This window comes from Gordionus sp. m RMFG-2023, chromosome 1, assembly GCF_954871325.1.
Source record: "Gordionus sp. m RMFG-2023 chromosome 1, tfGorSpeb1-WG-v2, whole genome shotgun sequence".
Classification (NCBI taxonomy): Eukaryota; Metazoa; Nematomorpha; class Gordioida; order Chordodea; family Parachordodidae; genus Gordionus; species Gordionus sp. m RMFG-2023.
Window position 1 is genome coordinate 11,779,690 of NC_088775.1, and position 27,366 is coordinate 11,807,055.

A 27,366-nucleotide genomic window follows, 5' to 3' on the forward strand; every position below is an offset into this window, starting at 1 on the left:
TATCATTTTTAAAAGAAGAAAAAAAAGTAAGAAATGTAGAAGCTTCAGAATACAACGGTAAAATATATATTGTTATTTGGAAATAAACTGGAATTAAGAAAATTATTAAAAAAATATATTGAGCCATTATTTTTCGCAACGTTCTAAAATTTCTGGGAACATTCCCGGGATCACCGTTTCCTGTTAGGAATGTTCCGTTTCATGTCTCTTATTAAATCCAACAGCTAACATGGCTTTATTATAATTATGAATTTATTTATGTTAAATATTTAAAATGCATGAATCTCTCAATGCGTTCCTCTTTTTCGCTAATTAATTTTTGAGCGAGAGGCGGAAAAATTCCTTTTTTTTTGTTTTGAAAAATACTTAAAGTGATACATAAAAATAAAAATGTCATTATTAGTTTTTAATGGGCGGAGGAAAAGAAAATTTTTTAAAAAAAATTATTATATAATTTAAAATGTAAAATAGAAGATAATTAGAAGCATTCTTTAAAAAATAAATTTAAAAATGAATAAGTTATAATTAAAAATAATAATTCCCAATAATAAATAATCATAATATAAAAATTATTATTTTTCCAATACGGGTCAAGGGCATTTTACACGAAATTAAATGTAGGGAAAATGTTTTTTTTATTACATTAAAAAATAAAATAAAATAATATTTATAATAAAAATAATATTTGCGATTATTTTAAATCAAGTCAAGTCATCATAGAGAGGGGAAAAAAGTGACAATATTTTTTTGTAAAAGTTATATATTTTTTTAATAAAACTAATCAAGCGATAGTCCTGTTTTCCGCAATATTTAATATCACGCGAATTTATTTTTTGGACGGATTTATAGCGGAGTTTGAAAGATTTGCCTTTAAGCTAAGTCCAAAATATCAACAAAAAAAATACGATTCGCAAACTTTTGAAACTGGAAGAAAAAAAAATAGATTTTTTTTTAAGTATAAAAATTAAAACATGTCCAAAATATAATTCTAGAAATTTTAAAAATTTCTGAAAGTTTTAAAACAATTTTGGCATTTTTAGGCAATAAAATTTGAGCAAAAATCTTTCTCATTCAAAAATAAAATCTTCAAATTACTAATAGACCTAGCAAAAATTGAAGTTTTGTTTTTATTATATATCTTGACGAGGTGTCCAACAATATGAAGATTATATGGATATATAATTTCGACGATATGAAAATGATCTATCTGTCTATTGTTTTTTTCTTTTGTTTAGATAAAATATTTTGGTTTATAGTTTGTCAAATTTTATCATCGCAAAAAAAGAAAGTATTGCAAATCTAAATCCAAAATCGATCAAAAAAATGTTTTTTTTTTAAATTCTTAATGCTATTTATTAATGGTTCTGGGGGGTCCGTTTCTTAAAAGTTGTGTTTAAAACGCTTTAAATTTTTAGGATAAGAATTTTAAACGCAGCATTAAAGAGGTGTACAGGAGGCCTTTGACTTACTTTTTGCGTAGACTGCGGACCAAGAAATTTGGGAAAAATATAAAGGGTTTCATGAATTGGGAATTGCAAAGTATTCTATTTCAAATAGGTTATATTATATTCTAAATATTAGCAAAAAGTTAAAATTAATTTAAATATTTATTTCTTGTATATTAATATTTTATCTTACGAAAGTTTAAAGTTTATTTTCTTACATTTAAACCTTTAACACTGATGGATATAAGAAAATTTTATCAACCAAAATTTTTTTTATTTAATTTATCTCTATTAAATGATTAGAAAATTTCTAGAGTATATGTAATTTTCGGATATCTTAATAGACAGAATTTGCTGAATATAATTAGAGACTTCTTGGTCTACAGGGAAAAAGAAACTAAAAAAAGCAAGCACGACAAGATGGAGGCTTCGACATCAAGATGTTATAGCATTTTTTGAATCTAAAAGAACCTATTTTGTCTTGGATAAATATCAGAATAACCTGAAACAGATATTTCACCTGAAGCTGATACATTATTAGAATGACTGCCTTTTTCATTGGAATGCATTGATAAATCATTTATTACACAACAATTATGCAATATTATTTAAAAAATGGATTAGGCTGAAGTTATAAGAATCGCGAATATTATTATATTACAACTTAGAAAACCATGAGATAATATCGACCAAGAATTTCTTGAGATTTGGGTTATTTGTTGAGGTGAAATCGAAATTATATGATTTTGAGATTTATAAGCCTCGACTTTCACCGACAAAAATCGTTCTTATAGTAACGTAGACTCAATTGATGATTTCTATAAAATAACCGTTTTTATTCCACTGAGGATTTAATTTTGACTCAAATCAATGAACGATTTGTGATTCATCAAGACTTGATCCAATTATTTACAAATACTATATCTTATAACTCCCTCTGATCTGAGGATAAATCAATTATTTAGCTAAATTTTATTTAGGATATAAATATACATTGAATGCCAACATTTCAGAATTTAAATAGTATGAAAAATTTTTGAAGATAATAAAATACAGTGGAAACATTAAATACTTTAAAATATATTAGGTTTACCAAATCATCTTAAAATTGATTGAATAAGACTAGCTTTATTCCCCAAGATTTAATCCACAACACAGAACAAATTATTCGAATGACATTTTGATTAACTTTTTAAATCACAAAATGTTTAATTTTATATTTTATTGCGATTTACATACCGGTTTATATAGCTATGATATTTTTTAACAGTATTATATTTACACTTAATATTATGAATTTTCCAATATTTTATTATTTATGTTCGAAATTATCATATTTTCAAATATGATTGGTTTTTAAATTTTATATGATGATTGGTTCTAAGAAATATATGATGATTAGTTCTTATAAATTTTTAATGCTCCAAAAAAATCATTTTAATATAAAAAAAATTACCCCCCCCCCCCCCCCACTGTAGAAAATTCCTGGCTATGCACCTCGAATCAGCCGAAAAACTGTTCGATGATCGGAGAAAATTTTGACGATAATTTTTGGATAGGCATCCTATGTTGAATCTTTACTGTACTGAAATCATTGGTTTTTTTTTACTTTCTTTTATAGTAATCTTCAATATTATCTTAAAAATACGGATAAAAATAACAAGATCGATATAAGTGTATACATATTAAAAAAAACAATAGGTTCTAAAAACGAAAATAAAATATAAGGCGAATTATCAATATTATAAAGAGGAAATTATGAAGGAAATGCTGAGGGCAAGGATTTCAATTTTATTTCCACGTGGAATTGAAGGAATAAAATTATATCTTATAAAAATTTTATTTTATAAATTCTTCTCGTTATTATATTATTTGTATAAATTCTTCTCGTTATTATATTATTTGTATAAATTAGTGGCAATGAACTTCATATGTCCGAATCTATATGTGCTTTGATCGCAACAAAATTCATAACGTACACTATGTAATTAGTGTAGTTAAAAAAACCTCGATTTACGCGTTTTTTTTAAACGGTTTTAATCAAGATTTTTGCCAAAAGAAAATATTTTTTTTATCTAAGGCTATTTAGTAAAGCTGCATCTTCTGGGTTTTTCACAAGTAAATAATAGGCAAAATCTATTAGGTTTTTCAAAAGCAAATAAATTAGGTAAAATTTATCATCTATAGTGATCTAATAATTCATTTCACTACATCACGCGGTCATTATAAATTTTACCTATTATTTCTTTAAAAAATATTCAGCGATGCACGCTTACTGTAAATGATAAAATCTTGATTTAGACAATATTTTAAAATCGAGTTTATCAAGTTTCAAAAATTGCTGTCCCAAACGCGAAATCTATTTCATGTGAAAACTTAATTAATTCCATTACTATTTCACATCTAAAAAACTTTATATGATGTATGAGCCTATTTACATCTAAGTAAAAGTCTAAATAAAATAATAAATAAAGTATGCTAATTCTTAGATCTCAAAAATTTTACATAGTAAATATTTTTGACAATAAAAAAACAAAATATTTAGTTTTTCTAAAGAGATGTCCAAGCTTTTTAGAAATTCGTCAAATTTTAAGTTTTTTTTAATGTTAAAAAAAATGATTTATTGTTTTAAATAAGAATAAATAATAATAATAAAAGTTTAAGGTTTTTTGAGTCTCATTTCTTTTTAACAGTATTATTTTCAAAAAATATTATTAAAGTTAGATCAAAAATTTTATAAGTATAAAAATAAAAAGTAATTCAAAAATTGGGTCATATTTGCCCCAAATAACATACTTAACATAAATTCCTAGCAATTAATTATAGCAAACTTTTTTTCATTACTCTTCGAGACTTTTATTCTCGTTAAACGGATTGATTTTTAAAAAGGCTAACCAAATATTTTAGCCAAAAATATTATGCAAGAGATTTAGGTAACGAAATCACTCGAGCCGTTTAGCAATACTATTGTAAATACAAATTAGAAACTAAGGGAAAGGAGGGTGGGAGGAAGCGGCATATAACTAAAACTACGAAGCGTTTGGAAAATGAACAAAGTTTTAGACGCGAAATAACCGAATCATTTAGGGTTAGGGTGATGGGGGTTAACGCAATCATAGCTGCTATTAAAGAACAATGTGATAGGAGCGAAGGAAAGAGATGCCAGAAAAGTAAATTAATGTTATTTGCACGATTCTATATCAAATTGATCCGTGTATTCAGCACCAATTTTTGATAGGATTTTCATCATGAAAGATTTTTTGCTGGTTGGATTTAGTAAAAGATTTTGGCATTTTTAGGTAAAATTTTATCTTTCAAACTCTGATTAACGCTTTAGCGAGAAAGATCTATTAAATCTAAATGAATTCATAATAAAAAAATTTAAATCAAATTTTCCAATCATCTCATTATTTCAATTTTTTTTAAAAAAATATCCTGTTCATACAAAAATAAATTTATCTTCGTTGTTTGACGATTAATATTAAAAACTATATTTTTAACAAAATGATGTTTTTTAAAACGAAAAGAGAAAATAAACGCATTTCGCCTTGAATTTTCTGTATTTTATAAAAATATATTTTTTTATATCAAAAATAACCATATATCTAGGGTTGTTAAAAAGCCCGATTCGGGTTAAGATTTTAGCCGAAATAATATTATTTAAGCCTCGAGATTTGGTAAATAGAGGATCCAAACCTATCCATCTCTGAGCAAAATTTCCAGGCTTACATAATATTATTTTGGCTAAAATCTATATTGGGTCATTTTTGCTTTTTAATAATTCTACATATAACTCCCCTCCCATTTTTCAATTTTCGCGTATAATTTCAATTCTTCAAATCAAAATGTTACGTTTTCCCGATTTCAAGCGTTTTTTTAGATTTCGGTGTTTTTAAAATTGCCGCTTCAATAAAATCCGCAAAATTAATTTTTTATAACTTTTTTTTATTAAGAAAAATTTTATAAATTTTACAAAAAAAAAATTTGCATTTTTCAAATTAGATTTTTTTTATAATACGTGAGTATTTTTTGAAAAAAAATATGACTAATAAAAGATAAAAAGAAATATTTTAAATATAATTAATTATAATGGTGAGTGAGGGTGACCACAGGTAGAAATCGTCACTATTAGTGTTGTTAAACTAATCGATTTCTTAAATTTTAAATTAAGATTTTGAACAAAAAATAATAGTACGCAAGCCAATAAATGCCCAATTTTCTGCCCATTCAGGAGAAAAAATCTCAGGGCTTAGACAATATTTTTTAAGTTTTAAATTTCTGGTTCCCCGAAAATGTGCCAAAGACAGGGAGAAAAAGATTTCCTCCCGTATCAAATTCGGGTAAAATGGCTATTATCGTATAAGTTATGTAATGATCAATCTATCATAACACCGAATGTTAAAATTATTCATAATTCCATCGTTATAAATAAATAAAGTGATTTAAAAATCGAAATAGACAAGTAAATGATTTTTTTTTTACTAGATGGTTTGGCAAATTTAAATTGATATCTGCGCCATTAAAATCAAAAAAAAATTACGATAATGTGTTATAATAATTATAATGGCAATTAAAAAAAAGTTTTATACTAGTAATAATAAATAAATATTAATAATTAAGTGAAATTTAAAAAAAAATAATGTAATATTTTCATATCGTTAACATATTTTTAAAATATTAGTTACTGAGATGTAAAAGTAAAGTTAGTTCGAAGAAAGCAACGTAAACGTAGATGACATTTAAAATTAAGTATATTAAAATACTCTTAGAGAAGAGCGGTAAAGTATTAACCTGAATTCATAGATAGCGAATTCGCGGCGAAGTATACAGAAGTAGAGCATATTTTGAATTTTCACCGCGAATTCAAGTTAACTGTGAAGGATAATCCCTCATTGATAGTTAACGACAATTCGCGGCGGAGAATAAAAAAAAACCCATTTTTTATAAAGCAGTGAAGGTAACGTTAACGTATTACTCAATCCAAGAGAGTAATATTGGAAGAAAGAAAAAGGTGATGGCGATACCCCCTCAAGTGGCTTATATAGTAAAGCGGTACATGCCGTAGATGGTATTTTAAACTATAATGTTAATCTATTTTACATGTTAAAAAACGCTATTCACTTATAGAGAATATCTTAATTTATAAATTGCGGCGTATGAAAAAAGGTTAAATTTAGCAAAATCTCCACCAATATATGTGATACATCTGTAATGTATGTGTCTTTTTTATAAACAATTAATATCGATAGGAAAGGAAAACTTTTTAAGAAATTTCCAGAAGTCTAATTCCAGTTATATTACTAAATTTTGACCATATTTCGGGTTGAAAATGTCAGATGGAAAAATCAATTTTCCGGAGGGAGGTTTGGGGTAAATTGTTATTGGTTTACGGGAAGTTTAGAAGCCTCCTGCTTGTTATAGCGCGTTAACATGGGGAGGGGGGGCAATAGTTAGCAGCGCAGCATAGTATCTTTAAAATTCAAATAGCGGTAAACGGAAGGTTACTTTTTGAGACCACGAAGTTAGGCTGCATTCATAGTGGAGACGGATCCGATTTTTACATCCGTTCCGTCAAAAGTCAATCTCATTAAAAATGATATATATGTTCATAGTGCGTCCGTTCCGATACCTTCCGTCTTAAAAACGGATCCGGCAAATTTTGAAGTCAAAACATTTTGACTTTTTGATCCGGCAAATCTTATAGAGCGTTATAACGTTACTTACAATTTTTTTTATAGTCTATGAACATTTATATCATTTTTAATGAGTTTGACTTTTGACGGAACGGATGTAAAAACGGATCCGTCTCCACTATGAATGCAGCCTTAGTCAGGGTGGAGAGAGGGGAAATAATGGATATGGAACTTTATAATCCTCATCCAACGATTTATGAAAACAATAAAATTTAAAAAATCAAAAACGTGCTTAAAATCGAAAAAAAGAAATACCTCCAAAATTGGTCACATTATTTTATCAATATGGTCACTATAATACAGGTTATAATTTATTTTATCATTTTTTTCACTCTCGCTTTAAATTTTAATTTTTTTTAAAAAAGAAAATATTTCCATAAAAAAAATGCTGCACGAATTCGTATTTTTTTTTGAGAAAAGCCTCATTTTTTCAAAAAAAAATTTGTTTATTATTTCCAAAAAATAAACAAAAAATAACATATTTTTAAAAAAATGCAAAAGAAGATTTAAAATTTTAAAAATATTTTTTAAAAAAAAAAAATTTGGTAAAATTTTGAAGGATACCTTTTTTAACATATAAATTAAATTTTTTTTAAATCTCCCCCCTCCCCCCATTTTAGAATTAATTTGAGCACCTAGCGCTTTTTAAATCGGCGCGCTTTTAAATCCTATAGTTATTTTTTTTTATTTTAGTTTCTTTAACCGATTTATATTTATTCTTTTGTAAAAAATTTCAATTATAGTTTTTTTATTTATAAGGAAATAATAACTTTTCTAGAGGAATAAAATATATTCTTCCATGCGCCAGAGATTTATAGTCCCCTTCCCTTCATCATGACTAAAAAAATAATATCCATGTTTCACTCTAAACCCCCCCCCCCTTCTTTTGTATTAAAGGGACAAGCGCTCGACCACAGAGAATAATGAACAAAAAATATTTTAACTATACGGATATTATCATAATTTTATATAACATTACCGCAAAATAAAATAAATTACTGACGTGAATCGTAATATAATTTGATTTGAAAATTAAAAAATTTCTTCCACTACTAAACACTATCTGTTTCTGAAACTTAACCCGAACACTTCTAACTTTCTTCTACCTTAGCAGTATCCGTTTCTGAAACCAAACCCGAACGAACCTAATAAAAGATATTATTCCTGGAACAGACAAATTTTAGGATTTTTCAGAATGATAAGGACAAAGCAATTAGCAATTTTAAAAAACCAAAAATTTCGGCCGAGCTCGAGGAAAGATTTATTAATATGCAGGGTGTTGAGAGTATAAAACATAAAGACCATGAAATTACTTCCGGAATATCTTTCGAATAAAAAGTTAGTATATATTTTCTTTTGGTTTAAAATATTTTTTTCAAGGCAAAAAAAAAGGAATTAACATATATATATGAAGATTCTTAAAAAAATTATTAATTATTATAAAAAAAAATGTGCCATATTTCGTCTCCAGAAATAGAGTGCTCCACGAAATTTTTTTAAGATATTTAAGTTAATAGCGGATTTTAAATTTATTAATTTACCAATAAATGTATAAATAAAAACCAGATTTTGAAAATATTCGATTTTTTGGCGACGTTAGAGCCGCTATAAATTGGGCTATTTTCGTAAATTTTGCTAATACATGCATTATATATGATATTGGACAAATTAGAAATAAATCTGCCAAAAATTTTATTGTAGGTTTTTCGTTTGTAGACCTTTGGCTATGTTATATTTTTTTTTTAAATAAAAAAATGCTTTTTTTAAAAAAAATGAAAAAATGCTTTTTTAAAAAAAATGAAAAAATGCTTTTTTCTATAAATTTTGAATTATAGTGGTTATTTTAAAACATTATTAACTTTTACTTATTTTTCTTTCAAATGATTGTTTATGGAAGTGTTATAAAGTAACGTAGATGATAAAGAAAAAGGAAATAAGTAACGTAGATGATAAAGAAAAAGGAAATAAGTAACGTAGATGATAAAGAAAAAGGAAATACATTCGTTACTTTTTGTTTTATAAGGTAACACGTTTCTTTATTTTGAGTAAAAGTAACGCAAAACGTTACTATAATTTAAGCCGAGTTTTTAATTCAAATCAACCACAAAGTTCTTCAATTTTATTTTATTTATCCAATTTTTGTTGTTGAATTTTGTATAGCTAAGATTCTCAATCTAATTAACATTAAATCAATCATGATAAGTTAATCTATATTCTCTAATAATATTATAATTATTTTTATTTTATAAAAAATATGGCAATCATAGTTATTTCTTTCTTCAGAGCTGATTTAAATCTGCACTAGTGCCAAATATGAAACTTTTTTAGACCAAAAATGAAAGTTAAAGGCATTAGATCACACTAGGATAGTGAAGATTGTGTTGCAATTCAAATATTTCAACGTAAAATTTAACAAATACAAATTAGATATACCCCAGATTAACTTCTAGTTATTTCGATAAGGATCTTAAATGAAGATACCTTTGAAGATAATCTAAGAAGTTTTCTTGAAAATAAGGATCATTCTTTAAATATTTTTAATACATTCCCCAAACCCATCTTTAGTCCTAGTTGAAGGCGTGTTCAGGCGCACACTATTCGCTCTTGTTTATCTGATCAAAATTTCGAAAATTAATTGTTCTTAAAAAAAAAATATTATTAGAGAAAAAGATTTTATCTTATCTTATATAAAATATTATTTTGGTATAATTTTATATTTATTATCTATGTGGAATTTTTTTTTATATATATAATATTTAATTTTTTTTCAAGTAACGTATAACGCGCTACTTCTTCTTAAATAAATAGTAACGCGTTCCTTTTTTTCACAAATGAGTAACGGTAATGCGTTCCTTTTTTTCAAAAGCGAGCAACGCGTTTATTTTTTTAAAGAAACGTTTACAGCACTTACATGGAAGGGGATGAGGGGGGATTTGTTATCAGCCTAAACATGATATTTGCGAGAACAGGCAAATGTTCGTTGGGATGGAAAATTTCCCACTTTCCCATCCTTTGGTTACTAGCCTGGTGTGTTCTATATTATATAATTTGATGATTTATAGTAATTACTAGTGTTGTTAAAGTAATTGTGACTAATAACTAGTTACATTTTTGAAAACAATTACTGTAACTAGTTATATTTTATAAAATGTAACTGTTAAATGTAACTAGTTACTTTTTATAAGATTCGTATATATTATTATAAATATTTTCAAATAATTTATTTTATTTTTTAATATGTTATCTAATAAATTAATTTTAAATTAAACGTATTAATTTAAAATTCTGATTAAATATCTGTAACTGCGGGCCTTTTTTATATAGTTAATATTGTTAAATAAATCAGACAGCTACAGAATCATAGCCGTAGCCTGGATTTTGCTTGAAGGAAAGCGCTATTATGTGGGTGTTTGCCCCATAAATTTTATTGGTAGGCCTTTGGCTAAATATTTTTCTAAAATTATTATAGTCGTTATTAAAAAAAATTATTAACTTTTACTTATTCTTCTTTCAAATTCTGTGAAATACTGAATATATTTTTGGGAGAGAGAGGGATGGTGGTGTAGGAGGGAATTTTTATTAGCTGTAAATGATATTTACGAGAACAGACATTTCATAGGGGGATTTCCCCTTGTCTCTCCCTGAGAATTTATGAATTCCGACTCACTCGTGATTTAATGAGGATGGCATTCAAATGATTAAGAATAATAAAATAGAAATTGTACAGTCCCTTTCTAAAAGAATTATCAAAACAACAAACCTAAATGTTAAAATACCTATGCCAAGCTTCAAAAAGTATTTTGGATTTCATATAGAAAAGACTGATAGTACAGGCAATATCATGAAGTGTTTCTATGTAGTAATGTTAAACCGCTCGATTTAGGACGATTTTTAAAAGGGCCCGATTAAGATAGCCAAAATAATAGCCTGAAGATTTGCTCATAATTGGCAGAAAGGTTTAGACCTCTATTTGGTAGAATCTCGAGGCTGACATAATATTATTTTGACTTACCCAAATTGTGCCGTTTAACAGTACTCTATGCCTTCCAAAAAATGTATTTTCAGTAATTAAGTCATTCACAGTCAAGCTATAGGAACACATCTCTGTAATATTATTATCACATAATATGTCTTAAATAATTGTACTAAATTTTAGTTAAATGTACATGTAACAAGATTTTTGTTTAGCGAATATTATATAGAATTATCAATTAAATTAAACTAACTTAATATTTAAAATTATTTTGACTACCTTCTCAAGGAATGATGATGTTCTTGTTAAATGTCAACCATTGTGGAATTTACAAAATAAATGTGGGCCATCATTTGTTAAAAAGAAATTAAATTATTACTTCTTATTAAATATAAAGTTGTCCTCACACCAAGTGCTCCTGTAGAACGTTTTATCACTCTAGGTAGGCTTATTTTTGAAGAGAAGTAAGTGCATCCTATAGATAGAAATTTTTAAATAGCTTATTATTAAAGGCAAATAGAAATTTACTAAGTTCGAATATTTGTAAAAATAATCAATGCATACGTATATTTTAAGATATTCTAATACCTTATTTCGGTGTTATTCTATTCTCCGGATTGTTTTTTCAGTGTAATTATATTTTTATATAAATAAATTGTATATTTTCTTACCATTAATTAAGATTTGTAAATTGTAATTTATTTTAATATTAAATAAAAAAAAATAATGCGTTATAAATATAAAATAACTTATAATATAACTCGTTACTTTTTAAATATAACTGTAATTAGTAACCTTTTTATGAAAGTAACAAGTTAAGTTTCAAAAGTAACTTTTAACAACACTGGTAATTAATTACCTCAATGTATTTTAATTTATTTAATAAGATTCTTATAAATAAAAATGAAATGAAATGAAGCATTTTTGATACAAAAAATAATTTATAAAAATGTTTTGCTCCTCTTGAATTTTAGATTTAGCAAATAAATTGCTCATACAAAAAAAGATTATGCTATCATTTATAGTTGAATTACCTATAAATTTTAATTTTATTTAATTAATCTAACAAAAAAATATTTTTCCTCCTAAATTTTGATTTTTAACAAAAAATATTGCTCACAAAAATATTTTTTATACTGCCAATTTGATGAGCATTATGAAATTACCTCTTAAATTTTATAAAATTTATATCGATCACTAAATTTCACTTATATTAAATTCTAAACTTAAACATATTTATTTTTTTTCCCAAGCATTTAGAGAAATCAAATTCTGGGCGGACTATAGATGTTCAGTGTAGAGATCTGTAAAGCCCGGCCCGCAGAGAAATTTATAAAAATATATATAATTTGGCCAGGCCTTATAGATATAAGGGCCTCAATTGACACTGGAGGGAAAAAATGTGATGACCGGAAAATTCGAAGAAAAAAAATTTATTGAGTCGGCGGATTAGTGTTGTTAAAAGCCCGATTTGGGTCGATTTTAAAAAACAGTCCGACAAAGATCTTAGCCAAAATAATATTATGTAAACTGACATTTGGCAAATAGATGTCCAAGCCCTTCTATCATCTTTGAGCAAAATCTCTAGGCTTACATAATATTATTCTGGTTATGATATTAATCGGGACGTTTTCCGATCGAGCTTTTTACTAACACTAGGCAGGAGGGTGTAGCGTTTCATAAAATTTTAACGGACCCGGTCGGTCAACGTGAACAAAAATTTATACAGGCTTAAACGAGCCAAGCTTTGCAGTTCTCTAATTCTAAACGGTTTATAAGAGTTTTAATGAAGGACCAGAAATTTAGAACCTATTTCTTTTTTTCGTAGGAAGTGTTATAAATAGAGAACGGTACATTGTAACCTGAGACACCGAAGAAGGGATTATAAGTATTTAGTATCCTGAAATGGAAAAAAAAGAAGAAATATTATAAATCAATTATAAAAAAAATAATTAAAAATCCAGCGGTTAAAATTGATCGCGCCTTTTTTTCCTCTCTCTCTCATTCTTAAAAAATATACGCTTTTTGATATAGGGCAAATATAATTAGAACACAAATTACGAGGGAGGGTGCGGGAAAGAGAAAGTGAGGTGGGAGGGGGTAAACTTATTAATTGTATATAATTATTCATTTTTTTTAATAAAAAAAAGCGTTAGAATTTATAATTTATAGAAATCCTCTAGGAAAATTTTTAAAGAAAATATCGTAATTGATTTATTTTTCGGGAGAAAAAAGAATGAGGGGAGGGGGGGGGGGTGAGATATAAAAAAAGGGATATAGAGTTAGGATGAGAATGAGAAAAAAGTGCCATTGTCATTCGGGGAATGGGAATATGAGACAAAAAAAAATATTTTTATTGTATTTATTTTTGTATAATAATTATTTATTATATTTTATATTACGTATATAAAAGAAAAATATCACATCGTATTTATTAATTACTATTAGATAGCACAAACACGGAGAGAGAGAATTAAATGTATGTCAAATCGCGAGAAAAATAAAAAAAAAGAGAAAAAGAAACAGAAAGCGGGCTCATGTAAAAAAAATTCATTTAAAATATCATCGAAAGAAAAAATGAAAGAAAGAATTACGAAATATTCAAATATTGATACAAACGTAATTCCGTTAATTAATCTAATAATAAGAAATAATCTATAAATAGAATACAAAAAAAATCTTTAAATTTAAAAAAAAATTGCTCATTTCCGTAAGTTTTGGGGAAATCCATTTTGAATTTATCTAAGATCGCCCATATTTGAAATAACTACTTTTAATAATGTAAAATCAAAAGTATTTTATGATGAAAAGATGGCGTTAATGCTTCTTGAATAGAGAAACCTCCAATTATTTAGGTATATTTACATAATATATATGGTGATCGTAACTAAAAATGGCGGTGGGAGTGGGGGGGGGAGGGGGGTGGGAGAAGAGTATTATAATTATAGATCTGAAAATCACGTTCGGGCCGGGTCTATTTTTTCAAATTATTTAGGTTCGGGTAGGGTCGGGATTTAATTATTAAATATGATATCATTACATTTTGACAAATATATTGATATATTTTTAAATTCTTGCAAGAAACAAGGGGCTAATATTTTTTATTGATAGAATATTTTTTTTACAATCAAATAAAATATATTTTTCTATATTTAAATAAATTCGAGCCAGGCGGGTACAATTTTTTTTTAGAAAAATTTAGGACAGGGTGACTGTAGGATCTGGTAATAACTAAAAATATCTGTGGGGGGGATCAAGGATGGACAAATGATTTGCTATTTTTTAAAAATCCATGCTTCAAACCAAGCACTTAATATATAAAAAAGTTCCCATCCTTTTAGAAGCGGTTTCTCGTCCAATTTAGCTTTTGTTCCACCAAAAAATTTTTACTTCTATAAACTCAAAATTTTGATGAATCAGCTGCTGATATTAAAAAAATTTAGCTTCTCATTGCAACATAAATTTCCATTAATCACGTTGGGAAAAAAAGTCGCGAATAAAAAGTAAGTATCATTTATGCTGGCTGAAATATTTTAACAATTCGAAAATTCATGCGCCATTTTTTTGATTGAACATATTGATTCTTTTTTTTCCGCGGCGAGTTTAAATTGCGTCTAGCGTAAAAACAAAAAAAAGAGACGATATGCAAAGATATAAATAACGAAGGTCTATATAATAGTCGACATATTTCAAAATGATATTAAATATTGTGCGAATCGATACACGTCTATTTTTTTTCAAACGCGAGTGCTTAATATAAATATCGATTATATTTGAGCAGAGATGTATCAATCTCGATATTTTGTTATTATACCGCAGTGGTATCAGCTGACACCATATTGGTATCCGTGTTATCAGCTGATGCTAGGGGTGTACTAAACACTTTTTGGAAGCCGATCCGATCTAATCCGATATTGCCTATATTAAATTTATATCGGCCGAGTACTGATCCGTACCGACATCATATCTGATTTTGTATTTAAAAATATTATATAAGCCTGAAGATTTTGTCCATAGATGGCACAAAGGTGACATCTATTAGCGAAATCTTGAGGTTTAGGCAATATTTTATTGGCTAAAATATAGTTAGCCGTTTTTAAAAATCGGCTCGAGTGATTTAGTGTCACTACATACTCATATACTTTTTAATAGTGTACATTTAAATATATAATGATCAGTTATAGTAAAAGTGTATAAAATATTTTTATTGATAAATCACTACTTTATATAACATTAATCTATTTATATAATACAAATATATTAATTTGAAATAAATTTTTTTTTAATTTAGACGCCATTTTATCGGATCGAAAAATTTTATAATATTGGCCGATAATCGATATTTTAAAAAAGATGAAATATCGGGCTGATCGAATGAAAAATATCGATGCATCCCTAGCTGATACTATATTGATATTGGTAATAAAGAGTGGGCAGGAATTCAGGGTGCACTTAATGGTTAGATGTTGAGTCGAGTGCAAGATATAGCAAAAATAAAACAAGTATAAGCAATTGGAATATGAATTGATCCAAAAAAATCTCATACTATGACTAAATCCCCTAGCTCAGGTGTCAGTAATTAGGATGGGTAAAATAGTTTTAGGGATCCGATCCAGTAGAAAAATAGGAATTTCGTTGACGCTATTATCAATAATGAATCGCCGAGTTGAGCAAACGATCTGATCGTCGGCAGAATAAATTTAATTTTTTTAAAAAATTGAAATTTAAGACAAATTAAAGATTATTATTATTATAATAAAAATTTTATAATTTTTCAAAATTATGTTATTAATTTTTTTTAAAAGCATTTATTTTTGTCGTTTTTCTTTGTAAATTAAACGTGAAAACGCAAAAAATAAAAAATGACAAAAAATAGTTCAAAAGTTCAAATACGTCCTTAATTTAATTTTTGCGTTTCCTCTGGCTCATCTTTCTCCCTCTCCCCTCTTTTTTTATCATCCATTTTCTTATTAACATTTTTTCTTTTTTCTTTATCTTACTTTTTTTATAACGTATACATATTTTATATGTAAATTTATAAAATTAAAATTAATTATGCATTTATTAAATAATAATAAATAAATAATTAACCATAAAATATAATTAATAACTTTATGTTTATTTTTATTTACTTTTAAATTCATGATTTTGTGACAATATTTTCTTTTTTTTATAGTGGAGCATTATCAATTTTTTTATTATACGGTGACCTTTTTTTCTAAAAATAAAAGTCGGTTTTGCTATTTGGTAAAAAAATGAAAGAAAGATGGGGGATAAATAAACAATGTAATAGTCAGTCGGTAACAAAAAATATGGACATAAATATAATAAACGTCGTTATTTATATTAATAATAGTAAGTTAGTAGTTATATCATATTACATCTGTTAGAAATATGATTGGCTGTCTTTTTGAATAATTTTTACTGTAAACACGTGATCAGTATACTCATTATTGAATTATTTAAATTGTAAATAAACAATATTTAACCTAAACGCTAAAATTCGGAAGCCCAATTAATATCATAATATCAATAGTTTATTATTTTTATTGTCATATTTTAATTAGGCAGAACAAAAAAAATTGCCATTTCAAAAAAAATAAGTAGACGACATCTCTTTTATGTCTTTCATAGGTAGGGGAGTGGTTTCATAAATGAATGGTAAGGAGGAATGGCTTTCTATTTACATAAGATAACGTGCCAGGCAAATGGATATATATCAAATTTAAGTAAAAAAATATATTAATATGGCAAAGAAAAAATATCGGGTTAAAAAATTAAGTATTCAAAAAAAAGATTCCACAAGTATAATGTTATTACATTTATAAATGCTCATAACAATGGTAACTATATTTGGAAAGTTTTCAAGATAGAAATTATATAAAATATGCTATCCAGCATGTGAATACAAATTTTCATCTAATTATTTTAAAGCCTTGGTCATTGGCATAGTAAATGGAATATATGTTAATATGGAGATGCAAACCTGGGCCATTATGAGTTTTCACACTAATTGTGTGACCTGGCTTGTTAAAAATGTGTGAATCTTTAAGATTATAATCTTTTAAAATTAAAACACTTTAAATTTTAAACCAAAAATATTTATAGGAAATTTAGTTTTAATATATATATTATATAAAAATAATTAAATCCATTTACTTATGGGCTTGTCAAATATGGTCAATATAGCAAAAAAAAATTCTATTAAACAATTTTTATAATAATATAATGTATTATATTATAGTAAGCAAAAAAAATCAAAGACATAATTTTATTGTATGGTGTTTTAAAAAAATTATCATTCCTTAAATTTATGTAACGGTAAGAAACACTCAACAAAAATATGAATGAATAAAAATAGCTCTAATCAAATATTCCAAAAAGAACAAATAGAATTTAGGGATGTTTGTGATAATCAAAAATTAAATACTCTAAATAAACATTTAATTTAAACGTAGAATGTTTACACCTGATTTTTCTTTTAAAAAATCTATAAATATTGTAAATCAATAAAGATGGAAATGAGTTATAAATACATTATAAAAATAAATTAATCCGAGATGCATGATATCTAAAATTGGCAGTGGGCACTGAATGCATTAAAAGAAATAGGTATTAGTAGGACTTATGTAGAAATCAATGCTTATATCAAGATGGAAAGCATAAATTGGTAAAAATTAGCTGATCATGCTTATTTTTACTTATTATGACTAAATATCTATTACTTATCATATTTCTACAATTTTCCCCTATCACTATTTTATAACTTATTTTAACAATGATTAGTTGCTGAAACCACAAAATCATGCATTTCTGAAAGAGAAAATAGTTATACATATACAATTGTTAACATTTGTAAAAAACTTAATTACAAATAATATATCTTATATGTATTATATATGATTATTTTAAAATATCTTTACCTGTAATATTCATCTTTCATTTATTTATATATAATATATATTTTGTTAAAATAAAATGTCAATAGTTTGTAGATATTTGTAACATTCGAATAAGAATATAAAATAAATCAGATATTAATAATGCTGTTATATCAAATTAGGTTTAAATTTAATATTATAAACAATTGTATTTCTTATTTTAATTGCATAAACCAGACTAAATTATTAAATCATTACACATAGTGCAAATTAAGCACATTTTTAATTAATATAAATTTACTTACTCTAAATAAGAATAATATATAGTTAATTTTTGTAGTATAACATTCAAGGTTGTAAATAGGATAATATTTAGAATGCGAAATCCTATAATAATACTAGTTGATTTTTTGATAATGTATAACATCGGGCATGCAATAATATTTAATAGGTTCAATAATTCTTATAAAATTATATAAATTTCCATATTTTCAACTAAACAAAATCACAAATTGTCAGCTGTTAATTCAAATATTATTATCTCGGAAAATAAATTAAAAATAAAATATTAATTCTTATAATAAAAATTATAGTATCACTTATTATAAGCAGCTCAACAATTCACTATAATTATTTATATAGTTATAAAACTTCATTTAATGTTTGGATAATTTGTTGAAATTAATAAATGAATCTAAATTATTTTATATAAAATAGAAAGATATACCACACCTTACTAAAAGGTTTATAATAAATTTACATAAGCTTAATTAAAAAATATAATATATAAGTATTTAAAGGGCGAGCGGATATTAGTCAAAAATGTATTGCGATTAATCTATGGATGTTAAATCAGAACTGTAGTCGGGTGGGGGAGAATTTCTAGATGGGGATATCGTAATTAACTCTCAGTCCTATGGCATGAACAGTAACGTAGCTACGGGGGTAGTTTTTGGGTTTGGACCCCTCCCAGAGCAAAATTTTTTTTTAGGTTATACGTTCAAAAGACTTAAAAGTGATTTTATATCAAATAAATACCATTAATATTTATATTTTTCTGGTTTTGATGTTTGTTGAAGGATATTATATTACCATTAAAATTATTCTATATAGTATTATTATAAAGTCATTGAAAATAATCTACTAAATTATAATAACATATTATTGATGCATTTAAAAAATATATTTATTATAACCCCCCCCCCCCCCAGGCTTTTATATGTATGGACCCCCTCTTAGGAAAATTCCTAGCCACACCACTGCATGAAGTTCATTCTTTGTAAATAATAAAATATTATAAAGGGATGATTTCATAACCGTTTTAGAAGATGCTGAAAAGAAAAGGGAATGTTCTACAAGTTGGCGGAGTTTCCTAACAACAGTAAATCCCAGTTTCTATGCAATGAGGTTGATGGAGAATCAACTGGGGCAAGGATCCATAAGTCGATGACATGATGTAAAGGATCTGAATTATTGATAATTGCTGATAATTCTATTATATGATAAATGTGAAGATATGAAGACACTGATAGAGGAAAGGGAAAGTTAGCGTATACTCAAATCTTTTTTGGTGGGTAGGATACTCAGCAAAAATATTAACACAAACTTATTTTTTCTGTTAAGATTTTTACCTTAGGCTCATGAGTAACGTCTACATGAGCAGGGAGGGGGATGGTGGTAGGAACAGTTTGCATCATAACTTGAGGAAGATAGGGGGTAGGTGCCTTAAGGGATTAGGATATATTTATTGGGGAACGCTCTATTAAATTTTTAAATGAAATATGACAAAATATATAACTGTAAAAATTAATACCCTTATTAAGGATCTATTAGAATACAATAATAATGCTGATCATCGACCATATCTATATATTGCAAACATGATAGACATTATTTCTTAAATAAAACTTTCTGCTATCCTTTTAAATTACGGGTTAGACATTCTCAGCAAACTCATATTCATGCCAAACAATATGCTATATGCAATCATTGTAATTGAGGGGGTTTTTAATTTAATTCATGGTGCAAAAAATTATATTCACAATATATTGATAGTAGTTGGTAGCAGCGTCCAGCGTCTTCATGAGCGGGAGGGGTAGGAACAGTTCGCATCCTATTTTTTGAGGGGGGTATGGGGTAGGCTGCTTTAATGAGGGTAGTATAAATTTTTGGGGGTATCTATTAAATTTTGAGATGAAATAGGACAAAATTTATTGCTATAAAAATTAATACTTTTATTATAGAATTATTATAATACAATTCATCGACCAAATCTATATATTGCAAACAATCATACACATTGTTTTCCAAATAAAGCTTATTTAAAAGGTTTAGATATTTCAGCTATAATGCCATAATAATTAATTCCTTGTAAATAATGGAGGTTTTAATTGAATTTTTTATCTAAAAAATAAATTCTTTATATTCACAAAATATCGATAGTTAATAGTAGAGATAGATTAATTTAAGTTATCATATATAAATTCTCTGAAATAAATTAAAAAGGTGAAAATAATAATAGGGAGACACCGCCGCCGAAGGTGATGTAAATATTTTAGGGGGGTAGGCAAAGGTTTTTGAAGGGGGTTTGTACCCAGCGAAAATCCTGTCAAGCGTCTACATGAAGAACAGTTTACAAATATTTTGAGGGGGGTATATGGGGTAGGATTAAAGGGGGTATACCGGGTATAAATCTAATGGGAGGTTATCTATTAAATTTTTAGATGGAATAGTGCAAAATTTATTACTGTAAAAATTAATACTATTATTATAGACCTATTATAATACAACGATATTGCTAAACATCAACTAAATCTATATTTGGCCCACAATCATAGAAATTATTTTCCAAATAAAACTATTTCTGTATCATTTTTTGCTATATTTTTAAATGTAATTTAAAAGGTTTAAAAATTCTATCAGTAAAATAATATTCGTGCCAAACAATATACTACAGTGTTGATCAGATTTAATGGAAATCATTTCCATCTTTTTTGATTTATTTGAAAATAAAATTTCACTTGCAAAAAATTGTTAAATTCTGCCATCCCTAATTAGGAACACGTTATCTAAGACGTGTTGTTAAACGGCTCGTTTTGAGCCGATTTTCAATAACGGATAATTCAATATTTCATCCAGAAAAATATTATGCAAGCCTGAAGATTCTGCTTATAGAAGGCAAAGGTCTAGCTAAATATATATGATCGATTGAAATTTCGAGGCTCAGGCAATATTTTTCTGGCTAAAATATGGAGTTAGCTAAAAAAATAGGTTCAAAACGAACCGTTTAACAACCTTATCTTAAGACCATATCCTTGATTCTGTTATTATTTAGTATTGAACGTTACATTATAGTTAAAGCTTAACTGATTTATATTGTCAACAAATAAATTTGTGAGATTTGCATCCTTAATGTGCCTAGCTACTGGACTCTTCTAATCATTGCCGCATATCACTTGATTTAAAATAAGTTACCAGGAAATATCAGTTATAGCGCCCAAACTCATGGCAGTTACGTTCATTTTCATCATATGAATGATTTACCATATCGATTATTTCAGAAATACTCAAGTAAAATGTAAGGCAAAATATAATCCTTCATAAAAAATGGGCATGCCGAACAGTTTTGAAGATCCAATTCCTATAAGTGTGTCGATAAAAATTAGCTTAAACAATATTAAATAGGGGGAATTTGTTTTAATGTTTTTCTTTTTTACTTTAAATAATCGCTCTATCCGAATAGGAGCGCGCAAGAAGCATTGATAATTTAATAACTATAATTAATTTGTTTTATAATTCCATACTTTAATAATGTTCGGAAAGGTTTAAAAAATATGAAGAGTTTAAAAACAAATTATAATTATACATACGGAATATTTAATCTTTTTTTTTATATAGAGAATATTCAAGCTGAACAAAAATGTGATAAAACTAGCTTTCCCTATAAAAATGTATTTCAGAAAAAGAATTAAAAGACACAAGTCATGTGACGCTAATATTTTGGAGACTTAACGTTTATGCTAGTGTATCTGATGGTATTGACATTCTCTCTATAGCAGAGTCGTAAACTTAACCAATGAATCGTTTTTAAAACAGTGTAAAAGCCATGAGACAAATAGGGAAAAGAGCAATGATGATTTTAGATAATGCTGAGAAGAATATGATTGACAGGAAAAATTGTAGCCCCAATTATGACGTACTTAATAACTCAGAAGGAGCTAAACTATTACCCAAGCTTTTGTGGAGGATAATGGCCAAATCAGTATAAAGAAACTGGATAGATTGATTATTATGATTGGTAGATTATGTGGGCAAAAAAAATGTTTTTAACCACTCATCAAGTATGTATGATAGACCTGACTTATCTATGGCGGAAAAACATTGAAGACCTGAGTCCACTAGATTACATATAAATCCAGAGAAAAATTATACTTATAAAATTGCAAATTCGTATAGCCATTTTCAAATTTATATGCACTACCTCCATTAATCCCCATTCTGATGTATTCTAATTTTGATCCCGAATCAAATGCTGCATCCAAATTATATGAACCCAATAGTAAACTCTTCTTTCGCGTGATAGATTTGGTAAGTTATTGTATCTTAAAGCAGCTATTACTCCGTGGATTATGATATTGACATTACCAGAAACAAGGACTAGAATTAAAAGGATGTGTTTTAGTTATTAAAACTACAATGCTTTATTTATTTGACATAAATAGAGGGCTATTAAGTTATATTAACATTATACCATTCATGTTCTTTATAATGTTATAAAAATGGCTTATCTAATCAACTATGGGTAGTGTTTTTTTTAAAGATAACTTTGATAAACGACAAAATTTTAAATGCTTATTAAGCAATAATTACTTTTTTAAAATTTAGTGAGATAATTATTAGTGATAATTAAGAATCAAATACTTATATATGTCACAAAATTAGATTTAATGAAATACAGTGATTTGATTTGAAGGAAAGAGAGAAAGAGTAAGAAAGACCTAAATTAAGAATTTTATAAAGACACGTTTTTTATAATAATATAAAATATAACTCACCATAAAAAATCTATCCTTATCACATATGCTTCAAATTGTCATATTAGGATATAAAATCCACTGGAATTCGGAATCTCCCAATTTTAAATCATTTACTGAAGGAAAATTTTAAATTTTAAAAATTAGATTTAACCGAAAAGGTACTTAAGCATCTGTAGAGTTACCCACACTGTCTATTTCAAACAATTTTGCCGTGAACTTTAAAACTACCTTTAATTTATAATGATTTTTTTTATATAAATTAAGTAATTACATAATTTTTTAAGAGAAAATTGTTCGAGGAATATATTTCTAATTAAATCGGATTTAAAAAAAAGTTTATATATGATAATAATTATTCCTATCCTATCTCTCTTATTAAATATATATTTAAATTTATTTATCACATTCTTTTACTGATTAATTCTATCAATTAATTTTGAGTTCCAATTTTTCTTAGCGCAATATTTATCTACCATTTTTAAATTTTCCGTCAACAAATAATTTCAGCTTTTTTTACCTCTAAATTATGGATATAAGGGAATTTTTTTACAGATATTGATAATAATGACATTATGGATCATAGTCATATATTACAAAAAATCAAAAATAGAGTATAATTTTTTACATTTTGTTTTATTTACTTTTAATAATTAATATACTTCCCCTAATAAATACAAATAATGGAAGTAAAAGTGGAAGAATAATTGACGACCATCAAGATTACCTATATTGAATAATAAATTGTGATAAATTTTATTTTATGGATGAACCTATTTATAAGGTGTTATATTGGTTTGGAAACACTTTATCCCACGACTCTTTATCATGGAGACACTTTATCACTCAATCATTTGATAAAACGAAGTTTTATTCTTCTGCACTTGATAATTATAAATAAAAATTTTAAAGTGTGGTGTTTGTTTGGTTATGTTTATCATTAACAATAATAAAAAATATCCTCACAAAATTCTTGGAAATATGTATGTATTTATTTATTTATTATTTTTTAATTCAATCGTTTTTTCAACAAAGATTTATAATGTTAAAAAAATAAAGTTTTGTATATATCCATAAATATAATATATTTTTCTCTATATATTGTTCAATTTTCCATATTATTATATATTAAGGAATATATTTTTATTAATTATAATATTAGAATTTGGAATTACATGAACCTGCCCTTTTATATCAAAATTATGAATATACGAAATTAAGAACAAATAAAAATAAATAATATGCGTAGGGTGCGCCAAAAATAATATAATGGTTGAGCTTAATTTTTATGCCGTTGTAATGATTGATAAAGGACTGACTTATTTGGCATAACAATTAAGATACAATTATCATAATTTAAATGCCTATGATATGATGGAATAAATTTAGTTAAGCTGTCTTGTCAAGACTCCATGCCGGATAAAACTTTGACGATCATCAAAAACAAATTATTACAAGGATGTGAACTCCTTCAAATAAAAGTAACTAATTTTTTCTAAATAAACAATAGAATGGTGGGGATATGATTCCCATTTCATCATATATTGATAAAAATGGGAGTAAAATTGCACTAAAAAATAACGTAAAATAAAATAAACTATTGAGGGCATTCTGTATTGTGGATTGCAGGACCTAGCATTACACGGCCATTTGCATTCAGAAAGCTTGAATTTTGATAATAATAATAATGAAGGTAATTTTCGTCTTGTTAAATTTAAAGCATAGGCGTAGCCAGGATTTTCCTAAGGGGGGGGGATTAAAAAATTTCTGGGGGCTTCGTTCCAGTCTCCATTTTGGGCGGGCCTTCGGCTGGGTTACCTTAGTCTATATATAGTCATCAAATATTTTTACAAGATAGGAGGTTATTTTAATAAAAAAAATAAACCTGGAACAAATATGAAATATATTTTTATTAGTTTATATAAAAAATAATACTACTTGTATACATTAATATAAAAGCATGGTAATAATTTATTCCAAACAAGTATAAGAAATTTATTTATAAAAAGGAGGTAGACATATAGTTGCATAGGCGTAGCCAGGAAGAGGGGGGGGGTTCAAGGGAAAATCCCCCCCCCCCCAGAAATTTATTACTTTTTATGAATATCATTTTAAGCTAATAAAAAATATCCCCCTTATTCCTCCCCCCATTCCCTGACCCCCAAAAATGTATTCATATATCTTAAACAATAATTTGAAAGAAAGAATGTAAAAGTTGATATTTTTTTAAACTAAAACTATTCATCATAATTTATACATTTTTGGAAAAAAACATTTATATATAAAAAAAGTGAACCAAAAGTGTTTTTAAAGAAATGGAATATAAGCCAAAGATAAGTTTTAAGACAAAAATGAAATATATTATAATTATAATAATAGATCCATAAATTTACTAAATAATATAATATATCAAATATAATATTTTATAAAGTGAGTAATTTTAATTTATTTATCTTAATAAAAGTAAAATATAATTATAAAACTATTGATAAAATTAAATAAAAAAATTAAAGCACAATACAAACAGTGGAATATTATATGTCGTAGATTTACAGTATATCTAATTTTATCAATTATCATATGACAATCAAATAATTTTTACCAATATAGCGAATTATATATTTTACAGAAAACTATAAAATATTGATAAGGACATCAGAAATCTTTTAAAGACATTGTGCGATGAATAATATGAAGATTAATTTTTAATATATTTTTTTATAAAATAAATAGACGGGATAAAATAATTGAATGCAAATTGTTACTATATTTATTATCAAGAGCTTTGATTAGTAAAATTTGTTAAAATATTAACTGTAATATATTCTCTAACTGTCAAATATGTCTTTAAAAGTGGAATTTTACCTAGTATTTGGTAACCAATTCTATATAATAGAGGAATATCAACTATATGTCTACTTACTTTTTATAAATTTATTGTATTTATTTGGAATAAATTATTATCATGCTTTTATATTAATGTATATACAAGAAATTATTATATTCTATATAAACTAATAAAAATATATTTCATATTTGTTCCAGGCTTATTATTTTTTTATTTTTAAAATAAACCTCCTATCTTGTAAAAGTATTTTATGACTATATATAGACTAAGGTAACCCGACCGAAGGCCGGGCAAAAGCGGGCTGAAGGCCCTCCCAAAATGGGGTCTGGAGGCGAAGCCCCCAAAAATTTTTTAATCCCCCCCCCCTTAGGAAAATCCTGCCTACGCCTATGTATAGTTGATATTCCTCTATTATATAGAATTGATTACAAAATTCTAGGTTAAATACAGACATATTTGACAGTTATAATTACATCAATGCTCTTGATAATAAATATAGCAACAATTTGCATTTAATTATTTAACGCCATCTATTTATTTTAAATAAAAGTGATATTTAAAAATTAATCTTCATATTATTTAACCCAAGTGGCCCCTACACTTTCTGAGCAAATGAAGCAGATTACCCCCTTGAAAAGTACCCCCCCCCCCCTCGAAAAAATGATATTTATTTTATGACACCCATAAATTTAAAAAATATTTTTTATTGCATCAATTTTTAATATATAATATAAATAAAATGCAAAAAATATATACTTTAAAAATATTATTTTTAAATTAATAATTTAGATAAATTAGGGGAAGAGAAAGCGAAAAAATTTATAATTTCCTCAATATTTAATTGTTTAAATAAATTTTTTTCCATTGATAATATGGTTAAATTATTGAGAAATGAATCTTTCATGGTACTACGAAGTCTTGTTTTAATTAATTTAATTTTACTCTTTCGGCAGTACATGAGGTTGTAGGAATGGTTAATAAATATTTATATAAAATTCTTAAATTAGGGAAAGCAGAAAAATTTTAAAGTAGACGATAATGTAAAATAAATGATTAGTTTTTCCAATCAAATCGTAAGTCCCTGAATTATCATCATCATCAAAAGAAGCTTAATAATGTATTGGTAAAAATATTTTAATTAAATAAATTTACAATTCTCAGAATCTGATAAATCTTTATATTCTTGAACCAGTAAGGCCATCTTATAAATATTTCTAAACTTCAACATTACTTCGAAAATTTGACTTGAATTTAAATTGTAAAATTAACAGATATCCTCAATATCTTCTTTAATAATTGATTTTTCTGCCATTCCCTTTACCGTAAGAAATGATTTGATGTAAAAATTTCATCGAATCATCATTAAATCTTTCGTTAAACTGCATATGTTGTATTCATTAAAATTTAATAAAGCTAAATTAATATTTATTACCAGTAGAGAGATAATAGTTATTTCTTGTTCTACTTTATAAAATCTCTGCTCTGTGTCTGCC

The 27,366-nt window shown here is 26.3% G+C and overlaps 1 protein-coding gene and 1 long non-coding RNA gene across 2 annotated transcripts in view; one reads left to right on the plus strand and one right to left on the minus strand.

Annotated features, from left to right (window-relative positions):
• The window catches only part of LOC135922088 (nuclear hormone receptor FTZ-F1-like), a 31,841-nt gene extending 13,382 nt beyond the window's left edge, over positions 1–18,459 (minus strand). The window contains exon 1 of the mRNA XM_065456503.1: positions 18,298–18,459. The gene's annotated coding sequence lies outside the window, so the exon portion shown is untranslated. The remainder of the gene's footprint in view (positions 1–18,297) is intronic.
• LOC135922204 (uncharacterized) lies at positions 1,432–3,329 on the plus strand. The gene is made up of 3 exons (XR_010570782.1): positions 1,432–1,557; positions 2,924–3,042; positions 3,147–3,329. It is a non-coding gene; the product is annotated as an uncharacterized LOC135922204 (long non-coding RNA).
• Positions 18,460–27,366: the final 8,907 nt, after the last annotated feature.